General features: G+C 32.6%; 1 long non-coding RNA gene across 2 annotated transcripts; it reads right to left on the minus strand.

Annotated features, from left to right (window-relative positions):
• Positions 1 to 4606: 4606 nt before the first annotated feature.
• On the minus strand, positions 4607 to 6765 carry LOC111902385 (uncharacterized). Of its 2 annotated transcripts, none has more exons than XR_006189358.2 (5): positions 6187 to 6765; positions 6007 to 6068; positions 5675 to 5827; positions 5137 to 5282; positions 4607 to 5057 (listed from the first exon to the last, which is right to left on the minus strand). It is a non-coding gene; the product is annotated as an uncharacterized LOC111902385 (long non-coding RNA). The 2 variants fall into 2 exon arrangements; XR_002853764.3 differs by having other exon boundaries at positions 6183 to 6765.
• Positions 6766 to 10545: the final 3780 nt, after the last annotated feature.

Consider the following 10545-nt stretch of genomic DNA (forward strand, 5'->3'; position numbering starts at 1 on the left):
AGGGGGGGGGGGGGGGGAAATACAATTAAACACACGGTTATTATCGTGTGTAACATAAAGTTTCACTATATACTCTTTTCTATCAAGTGAATCATATGTGATTCATAACTACTACATGGAAACTTTTCTATGCAATATATATTCACGATAACATCTTGTCTTTTGGAAATAAAACATGTTTATCTATATGCGAATCAAACCCTTTATTTCTACTTTAAGTATTTGTGATCATTTATGTCACTTTAAATGTTATACTTTACATAACAAGTGAGCATTACACTAGGTTTTACTATACGAACGAAACACACACTTTGAATAACTATAATAGGTATAGTTTACGAGGAAATCATGAACATTTACATACTAGAAACACTATATCAAAGAGATATTTTCATACTCAAGAAAAAATGGACTTTCTCATACGTAAATTTGTTTTATACTAAGTTTTGTGAGACATTTCGCGTACTTTTGAGTACGCATTTTAAGTCCTGTATTATATACCATAATCCCTTGTAGGGAGAATGTGATACTTGTGTATAGATCTATACATGATTGACAATCCCACACCTAAGCTGTTAGCTACAACTAGGCTGGCAGGCCTGGGGTGACAAACGTCATAACATTCCAACGCCTGAAGAACATTGTTACAGGCAGTCTGGGTCATTAGTATGGTTATAACACTCACATGGAGTCTTAAGAACACATTGATTTACAGGGTTATCAAATGCCTTAGTGATTTTATACTTACACAAATCTACTATTGTAGGCATGAAATACACGATTGCATTTCAGTTTTGGAACTTTTAAACTACCACACACTTATGAACGGATATTGAATTTCTAAAAGCAAACCTTCAAAACAGTTGAGTCTTTAGAAGGCTACTTTTATACTAGTAGGAAATATTGGATTTTCTAGGAGTTTTTCGAACATTTACAAACAAATTTCATTCGATTTTATTCAAACAGTGACATTAAATACTTATGAACTCACCAGCTTAAATGCTGATCTACTCTTTCAAATCTACTTGTATTTCTCAGGGATTCAGTAATATAGGTAAACTTCAGCTTTTGCAGAAGGGATGCTTAGACGTCTAAACAAATCTTTTGACAACATATTGTAATCGATATTTTGGAGCATGTAATACCTACAAATGATGTAACTTTTTCAATTATATATATGTTGGTTGTGTTTACTTTCTTTACTATGTATCCAACTGTTACGATACTACATGAAGTCATCCACCCTCGAACGATTCCGCCGTTTTGGTTTGGGGGTGTGACATATATCATATGGTATCTTATAATAGTTGAAATATACTCATTTTTACATAAGATGCATTAAAACTCAATGAGTTAAATTAGAAAGCTTTTTACTGTTAATTAACCGTTCACAGTTTTTGACCTAAATTTCGGGATGTCAACTTACTTCCTCATTAAGGGAATTTCATACCGAAATTATTAAGTTCTTTGCTACTTTGTTCTATTATTATTCCCTTCTACTAGTGCACTACTGAACAGTTGCAGATACCTTTATTTCATTTGATCCTTATGTTACCAAGTAAACTTCGACCCTCTACGAGAGATCCATTGGACCTTTACTATAGGTATGTGGGTTTTCTTGAGGCTTTTGATTTCTCGATCCTTGATCTCCAACAGTTCCTCCACAAAGTGAAGTTTAGTGTTGACGTAGCTCTCATCAACCAGAATGACGAGGTTCTCATCAGAGAGACACTTTTTAAGATTACATATGTGGAAGGTATTGTGGACGTTGTTAAGTTGTTGAGGTAATTTGAGCTTGTAAGCCACCCGAACATCCATTGCTAGGATTTCGGAAGGTCCAATGTAACGAACTTAGTTTACCTGGTTTTCCAAATATGATGACACCCTTCCATGGAGCAACCTTTAGCAGTACACATTCTCGTACTTTGAATTCCAATGGTTTGCGTCTTATGTCAGCATAACTTTTTTGTCAAATACGTGTGGCCTTTGATCGTTCCTTTATCTGAATGATCTTCTCTGTCATTTCATGCATGATCTCTAGACCAGTGACTAGAGTATCTCCAGTTTGCTTTTTAGCTAGTTAGTATCTCCAAATTTAGCCCAACATATTAGACAATGGCATTTGTGACCATATAAGGCCTCAAATGGATCGGCCTTTATGCTAGCATGATAGTTATTGTTATATGAAAGTTTGAATAACACCAAGTGAGTATCCCATGAATTATCAAAGCCTATCACGCATGCACAGAGCATGTTTTTTAGGGTTTGTGTCATCTTTCACTCTATTCATCTGTTTAAGGGTGATATGAAATACTCATGTCTAGTTTGGCTCCTATGGTGGTGTAGTTTGTCCTATTTGGCATAGGTTGTCGGGATACGTATGCAATTAATTTATTTCTTTGCATCAATATGCATCCGAACCCTTGGTGAGAGGTGTCATAGAATACTAAAAAGTATTCTTTTCCCTCTAAAAGAGACAAGAATGGTGCACCGCACAACAATTGTTTGAATTTATGGAAGGCAGACTCTTAGCCATCTCCCCAATCAAACGTTTTGTCTCTCTAGGTTAGTGCGGTGAGAGACTTCTCTTTTTTGGAGAAATTCTCAATGAATCTATGATAATATCCTACAAGACTTAGCAATTGGAGTAGTTCGGTTGGTGCCATCGGTGCTTTCCAATCTTTAACCGCTTCGATCTTTGTAGGATCGACATGAATCCCTTTACTGTTAACCACATGGTTGAGGAAATGTACTTCTTTAATTAAGAAATCACATTAGAAAACTTTGCATAGTGTTTTAATTTTCTTAATAGTTCAAGAATTAAACGCAAGTGTTGGCCATGTTCTTCCTTGGTTCATCAATATATCAATATGTCATCAATGAAAAAGATCCCAAATTTGTCCAAGTAGGGTTTACACACCCGATTTATAAGGTCCAAAATATGGATAGTGTGTTCGTCAGCCCAAATGGCATAACCAGAAACTCGTAGTGACCATATCGAGTCCAGAATGTCATCTTTGGAATATCTACTTCTTGAACTCTAAGTTGATGGTTACCGAATCTTAGATCAATCTTCAAGTAGTAGCATGATCCTTGCAGCTAGTTGAACAGGCCATCGATCCTTAAGAGAGCTTGTTCAACTCTCGATAGTCGATGCAAGTCCTGAACGATCCATCTTTCTTTTTGACAAACAATATCGGGGCTGCCCATGAAGAGAAGCTTGGACGGAAATAAGCCATTGTCATGAAGTTCTTGAAGCTGAATAGAGAGTTCTTGCATTTTTTTTATGGAGCTTGACAACAAGGAGATCGTGCCCGTAGTGTTACACCTAGGATTAGGTCGATTAGGAATTTGACCTATCTAGATGGAGCTACACCAGGCGGATTCTCAAGCGATACATCTGGGTAGACGCACACTCGTGGAATGTCATTGTTTTCCTTACCCTTGCCTTGCATACCCACCACGTGGGCCAAGAAAGCAAAGCATCTTTTCTGCAAACACTTTCTCTCCTTCATGCAAGAGATGATTCTTAGATTCTTTCGTAATTTATCTTCGTATATCACGATGGGTTTGTTGTTGGGTAGAGGTAGTCAAGCGCCTTTTTGATATCATTGAAACTTCGTTCGGTGAGTTGATGACCAATCCATTTTGATGATGACATCAAACTTCCAATGGTCATATGCAGTAGGTCGACCTGAAAGATGTGGTTATTCAAGGTGAGAAGAAAATTGGTGAGTATATCTTAAGTGTTTTCTATTTGGTTTATTCCTATTTCTTTCTTGTAAACTTTATTACGTTTGAAGAATTTATGTTTTATCATGTTTCTAAAACTATAGTTGTTTTGGTCAAAAATTAGTCAAGTATAATTCGACCAAATTGTATGAGAGGTGTTATTTTCGTAGTAAATTAAGTGTGGAATAATGATCAAAGTAGCACAAAATATTTACAAGGAAAGCCCTGGATCCTTGATAAGATCTCCAACATAAGACCTTGGGAGGTGATAATAATCAGCTTCGTTGATGTTTTTATTGATATCAAAAGTCGATTTACAGAGATGAATGTGCAAATGTAACTACAAGTATTGTGGATGAGTTAAAATATGTCCCAAGTGTGTTAGATATATGTGTTATTTATAGTCTAGTGTAAATAAAAAAAAGTCCGATAATTCTGAGATCCTCAAGAATCAACATATAAACGTTATTTTACTTGGTATTCCTTGTCTTTTTCATGGTTGAGATTACTCTATGGTAAGAATGGGTCTTTTGTTGACTAAGATATGGAATTGAGTGGTATTCAATATATTTGAGAAAATTGCAATGAAGTTTACAAGTGGGTCATATAAGATGTTATTATACGTATGTGTTGTTTCTTTTGACCAAATAGGCTTAATAGGGACATCTTTTTTCTTTCACTTCCCAAGCTTGTTGTTGTTTCGTTAAACATTTTTTAAACATCAATTACCCAAACAACACTGCTTTATTCAGTGGGATGAGAAAGAAAAAAAAACAGGTTTGATTGGTATTGGGTTATCTTATGGAAGTAAAAAAAAATCATATTTCCATAATTAATCATACCATGTTATTTACAATGCAACTTGTTCATTAGGTTCTCCAAAATATCTTAGCCTTTTCAATTATAAACTCAAAAGTCACTTTCCAAAAATAAGTAGGGGGTTGAATAACTTCCCATAAAAAGAATATGATGATCTTTAGCTCCCTTTTGTTACACAAGATATGACAGTTTGCACTACATTTGGCATTTGTTAATGTCAATGGGAAACAATAATCCCCTTATATAATGATTTATGTAAAACATTTAACCCAACACCTGTTAGTCAAACACCAATACACAGATAACTGTAGGTAAAATTGGATGGAATTATAAAGTTAATAGAAACAATAATCCAATGAAACAAACCAGTGGGTTGAGCTTTCACTGATGTCTACTTTGCAGAGAAGTAGCGTATGAGCAGGAGCCGAGCCGCAAGAGAACCAAAACCTCTCCCATTTCCAATCATACGCACATTTTTTTCGTCAATTGAGAGGAACCTAAGGATACTGCAACAATTTTGGTGAGGTTAAATATGCTGGAACAAAAAATTTGAATAATTCATAAATCCAATAAATCATAAAGTACCTGATTCACCTGTTGGAGTCCTGGCCTATTGTCGGCCACCCGGAGTTCAGATTAATACCTATACAGCCGGTCGGCCCAGTCCACATAATGTGTATTATGTTCAATCCATCAATAACAAAGAATTGAATACAAAACGAATTCAGATGCTGTAATGCAAAATTGTACGATATCAATTACCACATCATCCATGAATAAGTAAAAAAACTTGTTTCAAGACATTATTTAGTGATAAACATTGATAAGAACAATTTTAAAGAGCACTCATGCTCTGATTAACTCAACTACATAAAACAGAATAAGCATTAACTCAAGAAGAGAGAACATAATCAAATATTTTATCACATATCTAAAATAATATTTTAGTAAATATGAAAAAAGAAAATACTGATAGAATGTTAGCAAACCTAGGCATTTCTCATGAAACAACTCAAAAGTTGCAGAAAAAGACTCTTTTACATAAAAAAATCCAACTTAAGCAGACCTAAATTTCAATTCGAAAGTAAGAACTGAGAGTTGGGGTTGGGTTTTACAGATATACCTGGAATAAACACGTGGAAGAAAGGGGATTCTCTGGGTCTTCTTCCGGACAGTCTCTTCGATTCCAAAATCTTTATCCACAATAAGATAAGTTTATCCCAAAATCTTCATCTCCAAAAGCCACCACCATAAAACCCTCTTCAAGCTTCGCCTTCTGCTCATAGTACATCAAGCAAACAACAACAATAAAAAGTCAGGTGAATGGTGCACGAAGTGCAATGAAGTAAGTAAAAAACAGAAGCCCAGGATAAAATGGAACGAAAGCAAAAAAAAAAAATTTAAAAATTAAAAAAAAAAAAAAAAACTAACTAAAAACTAATGAATAAAAAATACCTCTTCCTTCACTGATCTCTGCTGAATACGGTAGATAGAAGTGGTAGATGGCAGAGAGGATTCTTTGAAACCAACAAAAAACATATCAAAGCACAAATTTTAAGCCATATTGATTTACATCACAAAAAAAAACCAGAAGAAAATGAACTAAAAGAAGGAGGGTTAGGGTTCAATACCCACAGCCGATTGAGCAATTGGAAAAGAATTTGACCACCATCCATTGACCATATTAATATACCTCTACTTTCTAAAGAGAGCAAGAGCTACGTAGAGGAGAGGCGTAGCAGTTCAAAGATGTCAATGATTGCACAAAACAAATCGATTAGAGTAGACGGTGGGAAGTAGATGTGGAGAAGAAGAAGCCGATGAATGGCAGATTGGGTTTGGGTTAGGAGGCTGAAAAGTCGATTGGAGAGTGGTAGCAAAACTGAGAAACAAAACCTCGTGGGTCTCAACGGGTCGGTGATAATAGCATGAAAGAAGTCGGAGGGGGAGGCTTCATCGTTGTCGTCGTCCGGAGACCGGAGACAGTGATCGCCGCTTTGAGATATGTGTAGAGGAGCGATCGTGAAAACTATACCAACCCTAAGAGACCGTGGACACGAATTAAAGGGTGGTGATGGCAGTGCTCAATCGCTTCTAAGGAGAAACAGTAACAGAGGGTGGAAGGATCGAGATGAAGAAGCCGTGGGAGACGGTGGAAGGACCGGGAAGTATAATGTAACATGTGTAACCGAGGAACAGTACTCTGGTCAGGTACTATTGCTAACTTTCATTTCCTATATATATATATATATATATATATATATATATATATATATATATATATATATATATATATATATATATATATATATATATATATATATATATATATATATATATATATATATATATATATATATATATATATATATATATATATATATATATAACAATGTCAAAAAACATGTTTTCTTAATATCAAACAATTTATCATGTATCATTGACTATTATCATTTAGTTCAACATTTAGATGGATAATTGTCCAAAATATAAGGTTGAAGTGACACAATCTAATAGATTTTTCTTGTTTTTGTATTTTCACAAATTATTTGTATTTTCGTATGAGACCTCATATATATATATATATATATATATATATATATATATATATATATATATATATATATATATCTTTACTATCTTATAAAAGAAATCTTATTATTTCTATAAATAGATTCAATATAATAATATTATTTTTTAAAGACGTTCAAATCGCTAAACTTAAATTACAACCGATCATTAATATAATAATAGTATAATATAAATCTTAAAAGTGATGATGCTATAGATATCCACCAACAACACCTTTAAATTAATATTCCCTTACTTTCAGGAGTTAGAATTGGTATTTTCATCAACTTTGACCCAACCCCGTATCCCTTGATCGAGTCTACTCCTATGATCTCGCCAAATATCACATATCATGTGTCTTTCTGAACTATTCCATTTCCTCATTCTTAAAGAATTCACATTCTCTATCTATATATCTCTCGCAATTCAGGTTACGACTCTCCTCCTTTTATTTCTTTTCAGTGTTTCGAGTTATGATGATCTTTCACTTTTTATGACTCTCACCTAATCATTCCTGAAGATGAATATTTCTTAAGATGAAGATGACTTGTTTGAATCGTCTTTTTGGTGCTCACATTCCCATGTCTTGTGATTTTTAATCTGGCATTTGAGTTTATTTATTGCACCCATAAAACTCACAATCTCCTAAACCCTATACAGGTTGATATTTTGGCTTCAAATAGACAAACACAAAAACTAAAGAAGCATCCATTAACACCAATTATGTTGTATGCGCTTTCAACAACAGCAACTGTCACTCAAACTGATGTGCCCTTCGGGCCATCATCGCACCACCGCAACAACATATAATATGTCGGTGTTCTCAAGAAACACCAGCCTTCACTGAATCCCCGCACATCCCTCACCACCACCGTTTTTTGCTATTGATTCTCTCTCTACACACCCACTACAATTAGGTGTTTTTTGTGGTACCTCCATATTTTGTTTTTGTTTATTGTATTTTACTAAGAGGTTATATATATATATATATATATATATATATATATATATATATATATACTAGTTGTGAAACTCGTATATTATACGGATTAATTAAAACATAATGCTAAATAAGAGTGATTAAATGAGAAGTTTATTTGAATTTGAAATATGAAATAAGTGAAAATTATGAAAAAAAACATACAAAAAATAAATTAATTAAAATTATGTGTTTAATTGTTAGACCCGTGTACTAAATGAGTTATTATAATAAAATGTTAAATACAATGGTTTAAAGTGTAAATTTATTTGAAATTGAAATTTGAAATTTGAAATTTGAAATTTGAAATTAATAGTTATTATAGTAGGTTTAATTTATGGAAACTAAATTAATGATAAAATGGAAATGAATAATGAAGTAATTGACAAGTGGAAAATAAATATATTTCAAAATTATAACAAAATGACATGTGGCCAAATAAATGAGAGAATGACAAGTGACAATAACATTTTCATTTATTAGGGTAGATATATATATATATATATATATATATATATATATATATATATATATATATATATATCTATATATATATATATATATATATATATATATATATGTATGTATGTATGCTTCTGTTCTTGAAAATGGGTTTCAGGGAATGACATGTCCGACAAAATCACATAAACAAAGCTTCTATGTAAATAGACAAACCAGAAAACTGATCTAGCAAGTTCGATTCCAGTATCATCCACACCTTCACATGTCTTCTCTCTAATCCTAAGAATCCAAACAATTGTATGGTGATTGCTACCTGATTCCCCTTGTTTTTACGTGTTCTAAATTTCCTTAATTAATTACTTAAATCCTTTTCTTTTTTTTTTTCCGTTCATGCGTTGTTTGGATAATTAAGTATGTGAAAGTTATTTCTTTGGCAGGGATATAGATTCAACCTCTTATCCGTATTTTCAAATCATGGGTCTAAATGCTTTATTCCACCTTAGCTTTGATTATTGTACTCAAGTTCACGACAAACAACCTGTTTATGAAATAGGTTACTTAGTGTGATAAAAGTAATTATCGTTATTCAATTTATTCTTTAGCTTTTATTTCCATTTTGAACCTATTCAATTGATAGTTTAATGTTTTCCTGTAAATTTTGGGTTTGACAGATACCCTAACCTCTTTTTCTTTATTTCAGAAGCCTGATGCGTCTACAAGCTAAGAGGAGAAGTAATCATATACTTCAATTGTGGGTTACATTTTGTATTGAAATTTTGTATTTATATTTGGTTTAATGGTTTATTTGTATAAAGCATGTTATTGGTAAGGGTAACCAAGTTAGAGAGCATCTTCTTATCTACAAGTGCTTACTGGGATATATTTTGTTGGTCATGGCAGCACCACTGAATCGGTAATGTACATTTAGTTAGTTTATAGTGTTTTACCATCTTTTCTTTTGTAAATGTGTTCATTTATAGGCATATCATACTACTGGAAAGCACCATCATGAGTTTTTAGTTCAATCCTAAAAGAGTTACTCCCATCATATATAAAGTCAGTCCGTGATTGTGTATCCACAATAGAGACAATTAACATAGAAAGAAGGAGGTAAAACATATTCAATTTACATTGATGTTGAATGTCTTGGTCATTTTAGCAAGTTTGTATTTCTACATGCCTAATTAATATATATATATATATATATATATATATATATATATATATATATATATATATATATATATATGTTTTCGATTTTGGTTTAGTTAATGAGAAAAGAATGGTAATACTAATAGCAAGTATGCGTCACTTAAGGAAATAACAAATATGCATTGGAATGATCAACAATAAATGTACCTGGTAACACTTCTCATGTTCATATATCTCAGAGTTAAGAGTAGAAAAAAATTATCAACGAAAAACATAAAATTAATTTAATTTAATAGTTAATAATACAAGAAAATCCAAATGAGAAAACATCATACAACGAAATGGATATGTACTTTCATGCAAACATTTGTTTGTGCATATTCTTAGGTTAATGCAGGAAATGACAATGAACTTTCATTCATATGTATTAACCTTGTCTAGAACGTGTGAAAAACTGAACGTTATTAAGAAAAAAGGTTGTCTCATTAACATTGATTGTGAGAATGATGAAAGCCGACTAATCTGCAAAATATGTGGATCGTATGGTATGATAATGTAGTTTATAAAAGATTAGGGTCGAAACAATGAATAAAAAAGGCCCATGGTGCAAATGGAATTGTTTTTGTTTGTGGAAATGCTAATGTAATAGATATTTGGAGGCGGTGTTGCAATCATATATTAATCTATGTTTTTTGTTTGTGGGAAATTTTTTAAAAAAGGAATACTCATCGTTCTTACAAGTTGCAAGGGGATAAAGTTTAATTTGAATAGTACATTGTTTTCCTTTTTTACTTGGTTTATTTATTTATTTATTTATTTATTTGTATTCA

This window comes from Lactuca sativa, chromosome 3 (genome assembly GCF_002870075.4).
Source record: "Lactuca sativa cultivar Salinas chromosome 3, Lsat_Salinas_v11, whole genome shotgun sequence".
NCBI lineage: Eukaryota > Viridiplantae > Streptophyta > Magnoliopsida > Asterales > Asteraceae > Lactuca > Lactuca sativa.